This window comes from Hordeum vulgare, chromosome 2H (assembly GCF_904849725.1).
Source record: "Hordeum vulgare subsp. vulgare chromosome 2H, MorexV3_pseudomolecules_assembly, whole genome shotgun sequence".
NCBI lineage: Eukaryota > Viridiplantae > Streptophyta > Magnoliopsida > Poales > Poaceae > Hordeum > Hordeum vulgare.
In genome coordinates this window covers 253,824,646-253,832,610 of record NC_058519.1, presented here as the reverse complement: position 1 = coordinate 253,832,610, position 7,965 = coordinate 253,824,646, and the positions used below count along the sequence as shown (strand labels likewise).

General features: G+C 52.6%; 1 pseudogene; it reads right to left on the bottom strand.

Annotated features, from left to right (window-relative positions):
• Positions 1 to 35: 35 nt before the first annotated feature.
• LOC123426324 lies at positions 36 to 1,753 on the bottom strand (annotated as a pseudogene).
• Between the last annotated feature and the right edge of the window lie 6,212 nt (positions 1,754 to 7,965).

Below are 7,965 nucleotides of genomic sequence, written 5' to 3'. Positions count from 1 at the left end.
TACATGCGAGTTTCACGCGGCAGAAAAAAGAACTCCTATCCACACCTCCACGGACGACAGGGAAAAAGAACCAGAAGAATACCCACGTACCCACGTCCCACCCCATCCCCGAATCCATCGCTCCCGATCCCGCATCTCCCCCAAAGGAATCGCCGTCGCCGACCTCTTCCTTCGCCGCCGACTCGCGACAGCAGCCTCAGCTCCGACCGGAACGCCCGCTCCGCGTCAAACCGTCGCAGCCGCCGCGCGCCCGTGGACGCGCACTCGGCGCGCTTGATGGCGACCTCCCGCCCGTCAGGGAGCTTCGCAAGGTACACGGACCCGAAGCTGCCGCTCCTGATCTTGGCCTCCTCCGCGAACCCGTTGGTCAGCCGCGAGAGATCCTTGAGCGTGAACTCCTCGCACCCGAGCGGTCGCACAGGCTGCAACCCCGAGCGCTCCGGCGGCGCCATGACCATGATCTCGGCCGTCGCGGCAGAGCCGCCTGGACGACGACCCCCCGAGTCGGACGGTGTCATGCGCCTTCTTGTGCGGTAGAACGTCAACCCTGCCACGATGATCACCACGACGCCGGCGCTAGCCACGCCGAGCGCCATCGCCAGCGCCTTCTTCTTCTTCCCATCACCACCGTCGTCACCGAGCTGGGCCGTATTCCCATTGCTGACGACGATCCTGGACGCGTTCAGTGCCTGACTTCACGGGGTGCACACGGCGAGTTCTTCGCCGGCCAATCCGCCGCCGGTGCCGAAGAGCCTCCCCGAGTCGGGTAGGAATAGGATGTTGCAGGAGCAGTTACTCTTAGGGGTGCAGGCTCCCGGCATGGTGTCGTTGTAGACGAGGTGCCTCCCGTCGAAGCGACCGTCGTTCCACCACCAGACGATAGAGTAGTTGATGGTCATGACGGCGCACACCGTGTCGCCGTCGGCCTTGATGGAGACGAAGGTGGTGCGCTTGTACTCCTCCGGCACCTTCACGCCCCAGCACCTCACCGTACCGTTCCCGGCGAGTATGCACGTGGTGTTGCGGCCGAGCGCCATAGCCATCATGTCAGCGGGCAGCTGGTCGGCACAGACTGTCGGGTTCCCGTCGCCCCCAGCACACAAGGCCACCCAACTTGTCGACGGCGCACGCGTGGCGGTGCCCGGCGGCGACCCTCTGGAACGGGACGGCAACCCCGTCGCCCGACGGCTGCAGCATGCCACCGCCGTAGCAGCTCATGGCGGTGTCGTTGCCCTTGACGATGCCGCAGAGGAAGTCCTGGCCGAGGGCGATGAGGGAGAAGTCGAGGCCCTTGGGGAGGGAGAGGTCGGGCTACTCCCAGCAAGTGGGGTCGTGGTCGTCAGACGTGCGGGCCGCCGGCGGACATGGCGCGGAGCGACGTGCCCCAGTAGAAGGACCACCAGCGCATGATGGTGTGGCCGCCGACGGGCGCCATGAGCCCGCAGAGGAAGTCCCTGCCGGCGACGCTGGCGTTCAAGGGGATGTCGGCGGAGGGGTAGGAGGTGAGGCGGCCGTCGGGCATCGACTTGCACTGGAGCTTGGAGTTGCCGCCGCCATCCTCGTTAACCATGTCGATGATGAGCGCGCAGACGAGCGTGCTGTTGGCGGTGTTCGAGATGGCGACGGTGGAGAACTGGCGCGGAGACGACGGCGCGGCGGCGCCCGCGGAGACGGCGAGGAGGACGGTGACGAAGAGGAGGAGAAGTGCCGTTGTGTTGATCGCGAGGCCAAGGCAGCGCGGCGACATTAGCATTGAGAGGGAGAGGGAGGAGGCAACATGGATGTATGGGTGGAGGGAGCTTGGCTTTGGTAGTTTGGTCCGCTTGGGTTTGATTTCTCGCTTGGTGGCTTGGCTTTCTGAACGAGTCAAGGACACCGCGTCCGCATCGGGTTGGGTTGGGTTGGGTTGGGTTGGGTTGGTTATACTTTTATATTATTATTTTTCATATTCATACTCTATTTTATGTGCTTGTGTGTAAAAAATATGTGCGTGTGCGTGTGAGTTTTCATGTTGTCTTAGAAAGAGCACTTTTCATTTTTCAAAGAGGTTCACTAACATTGGAGTTGTAGTCCACGCATAGAGTCCTGCTATTGAAGTTTGATTTTTTTTAACTTATATTCATCCAGTTATTAACCTCTTAAAAACATTTCTTTTCATTTTCTCCTTTACTCCCATGAACACCGGTTCAAGATCCACTGCAATTTAATAGAAGGAAGTTGCAGGCAACATATTAACATAAACACGTAATCACCTTGCTCTGAGATGGGTTTCGCCGGGACGTGGAAGTCGGAAACCTGAGGTTCATGTCTCGGTCACACTTGTCAGACCCATAGTGGGGGCCAAGGCTAGGTATATTTCTGAATTTGTTTGGATTCAATACTACTAGCTTAACATATGCAGGAATGAGACGACCATAGGCATGGTGACCAGCTCCATCTCCACTACCTCATCCCGCCGTCACCATCGTTGGCCATGCAACCATGCCAGCTTCTGCCGGATCTGTGATGGACGTGAACTATCTGGAGCAAGGTTACCTCCCTTGCAGGCGACGGTGCCTGTGGCCAGGGCTTGTGTGGGTGTGGCCAGGAAGATCCATATGTGTGGAAGGCCAACAACCCAGACTTCAGGAACATGTTATCACAGGTGCGTCGATCTTGATGTCTCCTTCATTATTGTCGTGGTCGTTCCCATGCATGTTGTTCACATTCCAGAATCTCTACTACTAAAGGGGGATCTGCCGTCTGTCGTGATGGTTCAACCTCCAGCGATCCCCCTCCTACCGCTAGCCTTTCCACCGTTCCACCGAATTTTTTCAATCCCTCCATAAACCAGGCGATTTACCAGCCGATTAGTTCAATAAAAAACCACGTCCGCTTCGTCAAGGAAAATCCAGTGCGCTAACCCCGCCTCCCATCATCACCGAAGAAAACGGACAAAAAAACATTAGCAAAAGGGAAACCAACCGCATCGCACGAACACACGCCTTCTCCCCTCGCTCCCAACTCCCGATCCACCTCCTGCCGCGTCTCCTTCCCTCGCCTCCCCATCTAGACCCGATCTCACCGGGGGCACCGCCCGCGCATCCCACCGGAGACCGCCGCAACGTCCTTCTGGAAGTTGTTTTATTCCCATGTTCCTTCTCCCTGCGCCGAATCCCCTCGAGCCCCAACCGGAGCGGCCCCCGCCTTCCTTTCCTCGCGCGTCGTGGCGGCGACGCTGTTTCCCAGCGCCCTCGCCAGGTATACATCGGCCCCACCTTCCTTTCCACGTGCGTCGTGGCGGCGGCGCCGTTTCCCAGTGCCCTTCGCCAGGTACACGTCGTAGCCCAGGCCGCACGAGCTGATAGCGTCTAGCGTCGAGCTTGGGCAATCTGTCACACCATGTGCCGCTGCATCGAGCCGATAGCTACCATCACCGCCCAATCCATCCACCTGCGTGCCACAAGATCCATCCACCCAGTTTTGCATCCATCACGCACCCAATCACTAGGTATTGGTCACTACTTTTATTGTATTCTCGTTTGATTAAGTCACCAAAACTCCTTTCTTCGAAATAGGCAACTCTTCCTATGTTGCAAGTTTCTCTTGAACAAGGGCACTAGCATGAATTTTTACTGCACTATTATGCTGTCGCATGATGATGTCCCTCCAGTCTCGTATCCTACCTCTAAGCTTGCTCCGGATTAACATATCATTGTGTCACCAACCAAAGAAACAAGCAGTTCTGCGGGTTAGATAGATCCGGTGACGGTGTGTTGCATTTTGGGATGAAATCGTTGTTTCGGTTCTTGGCTGGAACAATCCTAGGACACCTTCAAGATTTTTCAGGGCTGAAGCCATGTTTTTCATATTGATCAAAAACCATAGTTTTTCGCTTACGTGCCGTGGCCTTGGCATGAAAGAATTTTGTTCCCGCATCACCTAGTCTCATCCAGGTGAGGCATGATGCTTGCCGTCGTCGAACTCGTTCTAGTGCCGCTAGCCCTAGTAGCCGCAGCTTTAGCAGTTTACGGAGATGGAATTCTGCGTCTGAGAGTTGACGCCTCTCCTGCACTACGTCCAATCGAAGCACTACTTCCGCTGCAAGATGAAATTGGAGCTTTGCCTGGCTGAAGAAACCCTTGCTCCAAGTCTTCAAATCACGCACCGTCCTAGTCAACTTAATGCTAAGTCTTGTGAAAGGACAAGAAGATTGCACTGGTCTATTCCATGCTTTTTCGACCGTGGCGTGGAAGCGTGGGAAGCTAGGCCAAAATCAAATCTGAATTGTGCCTGCCTAGGGGTGGCCGTGGTGTCCACTGCTTACAAATAGGCTCCACCATAGCATCCTCGCACGAGCATAAGAAGAGGCCATCTTCAGTCATTTCCAGCAAAATTGGGGTACTAGGGCTGATAGACCTTTATCGATCGACTGGTCGATTCTAGAACTTCCGTCAGTGCAAAACAGGGGGTTAGATAACCCTTTCTCTCAGGAAGAGGTTTGGGAGGCGTTAAAAGCGTCACCGGCAGAAAAGGCACCAGGCCCTGATGGCTTCACACGGACATTCCTCAGGTCGTGCTGGTCCATTATTAAGGACGACGTAATGAGTGTGTTTAGCAACTTCTACAATTTAGCAAGGGGAGATTTTGGCAGGCTAAACACAGCTACTGTAATTCTGATACCTAAGAAAGAGGGAGCCGAAAGGGTGGAGGACTTTCGACCAATTAGCCTAATCCACTCGATGGAGAAACTAATCACCAAAGTTCTATCCCGAAGGTTAGCGGCACAGATTAACACCATCATCTCCCCGGCGCAATCAGCTTTCTTGCGCTCCAAGTCTACTCAGGACAGTTTCCTCTATGTGCAAAACGTAGTGAGATCACTACAAAAGAGGAAAGTTCCGGCCCTGCTACTTAAACTAGATATAGCAAAGGCCTTCGACAACGTCTCATGGGAGTATCTGCTAGAGGTACTGCAGCAACTGGGATTCCCACCTCGTTGGCGTGACTGGATGGCGCTTCTTTTTAGCACTGCATCGTCGTCAGTCATGTTAAACGGCTCGGCCGGCCGCTCTTTCTGCCACCAAAGGGGACTTAGACAAGGAGACTCCTTATCGCCGCTTCTTTTCATCATAGCAATAGATTCACTTCATCGCCTGTTGGAAAAAGCAACGGAGCTGCACCTGCTAGACCCATTGCCGGGGAGGGTCTTCTCTCTCCGGGTCAGCCTATACGCCGACGATGCGGTCATTTTTGCCAACCCAACCAAAACTGAGATAGACACACTGATGGTGATTCTCCGTAACTTCGGGCACGCATCGGGTCTCCGCATTAATCCGGCAAAGTCTTCCGCCTCGGCCATCCGTTGCGAGGGGATCAACGTCCATGAGATCCTGGCTAGTTTTGGGGGCGAAATAAAGGGCTTCCCGCTGAAATATTTAGGGTTGCCGGTCACCCTGGCACGACTACGGTTAGTCCACATACAATTCATCCTGGATAGGATTAGGGCTAGACTAGCAGGATGGAAGGGTAGACTTCTAAACATCGCGGGAAGGAGAGTCCTAGTTCGCAGCGTTCTGACCGCCCTACCAACCTTCGCATTGGCGGTTCTTAGGACGCCCAAGAAATTCCTTGCCGAGGTAGACAAGGTTAGGCGTCGCTTCCTTTGGGCACAGGATGATGAACCTACCGGTGGAAAATGCAAAGTTAACTGGCCGACAGTATGCCCCCCTGTGGAAAACGGAGGCTTAGGAATCTTGGAACTGAATCACTTCAGTAGAGCGCTTAGATTGCGATGGCTATGGCTATCATGGACAAGCAATGAGAGGCCGTGGCATGGCATGGCTCTGCCATGCGACGAGGCCGACAGGGCCCTTTTTCATGCGTCCACAACGGTAACCCTAGGAAATGGAGGAACGGCAACATTCTGGCACTGCTCCTAGACGGGATCGGGAAGCCTAAAGACGTCCTTCCCAAATTTTTTTAGACACTCGAGACGGAAAAACAGATCGGTCCGAGATGCACTTGCAAACAACACTTGGCTATCGGACCTCGCCCATGGGAACATGGAGCAACTCTGGGAGGAGGCAATCAGACTGCACAGATGGGTCCAAGACAGGGACATCCAATTACAAGAAGGAATTCAGGACACAATCTCGTGGAATCTGGAACCTTCAGGAGTATACTCAGCCAGATCGGCATACAAGGCCCAGTTCCAAGGTCACCTGAGATGTGACTACAAGAAGATAATATGGACAACTTGGGCGCCTGCACGGCACAAGATCTTCATCTGGTTGCTGCTGAAGAACAGACTCTGGTGTAACGATCGTCTTCAACGCAGAGGCTGGCCCAATGGCTATTTCTGCCAATTGTGCCACCGAAATCTCGAATCAGCAAAGCACATGTTCTGGCAATGCCCGCTGTCCATACAAATTTGGACACACGCAACGTCGCATAATGGATGTGCATCGCTGCACCCGGGAGCATGGGTGGATAGTGATAACTCAGTAGAACTTCTAACTTTGATGATCAACTCAGCCTTGCCGAAGTACAAAAAAGCAGTCAAGACAATCATCTTTTTGATCCTCTCGGAGATATGGAAGGAGAGAAACGCATGCACCTTCAGGGACAAGTCTGCAGATTTTCAAAGCTTGAAACACGCTATCAACTGCACCGTAGAACTTTGGAGGCAAGCCGGAGCTACAGTTTTGAAGCCCCCGTTCTGGGATCCTCCATGAGATATCTACCCCTGTAACCACCCTCATTGTGTTGGGGGTGTTTGTTTTTTTCCTTTGTTTTTCTTTTTTCTCCTTGATCACTATGATCACCACCCCCACCCCCACCCCCACCTTTGTTACGTTTTTTCCTCCACGCTGCTTCCTGCTTCAAATCAATATATGTCAGCCTCAGGCTGGATCTTTCAAAAAAAAGCCTATAGTTTGTGAGATATCAGGCTGCAGGTGGGACTGTAGGTGGGCATCCCACCACAACCCCACCCAGTCCCACCGCTCTTGATGGACATTAGGGGACAAACCCACTAGAATTTGATGGATTAAGTGGGAACCCGTCAGAAAAAAAAGAATACGCACAACACAAAGCGAGAAAGGCTACAGGTTTTCGCATCCCACTTCAAACAAGGCTACGAGTTCTTTATACCCACTTCAGATACATAACTTCACTTCACATGAACATACACATAGAAAACGAAATTGAGAATAACTTCAAGAGAATTTTCAGTCTGCAACAATGGAACAAGACTACAAGTTTGTACAGGCCCTTTGCTGATCGACCATACTCTAATGACATGGAACCTTTTTTCGTTGATAGCTGGTCTATTTGTGTCCTGGCCGGTGCTTGAATCTACCTTTCTCTAATGGAACAACACATGGTATCTCACACAGGTGAAACTTAAGGGCGCAACAGCAGAAGCACCAGCCCAAGCTTCGCCAGCTCCTCGGCTCGAGCACGACAACGGATGTTGTAGCTACAAACGTGGTACTCCCTCCGTTCCTAAATATAAGACCTTCTAAAAGATTACACTATAGACTACATACGAAACAAAATGAGTGAATCTATACACTAAAATATGTCTATATACATCCGTATATAGTCCATAGTATAATCTTTAAAATGTCTTATATTTAGGAACGGAGGGAGTACCTTGCATGCAGCGTGGGGTTTAAACAAACTCATGCTGCTCACATAACATCGGCGTTACGGCAAGAAGCTGCGAGGCAGGGGAAGGCCGGAGGTGCGAGCGCGAGAGGATCTGCCGTCTGCCGTGAGATTATCTTATATGCTCATTTATTCCTTTGCGGAAACTGGAGCTAATTATGAACCTATACTCATTAACGGATTTTCTGAGTTATGTTTGCGCATTTGGTAATATGAAAAAGTGTGGCCACAATGACGACACATAGTGTGGGAGAGGAAGAGAAGCTTGTATCTTCCCCTTTAGTATTTTTATGTAATCATCAGCACTGTTGT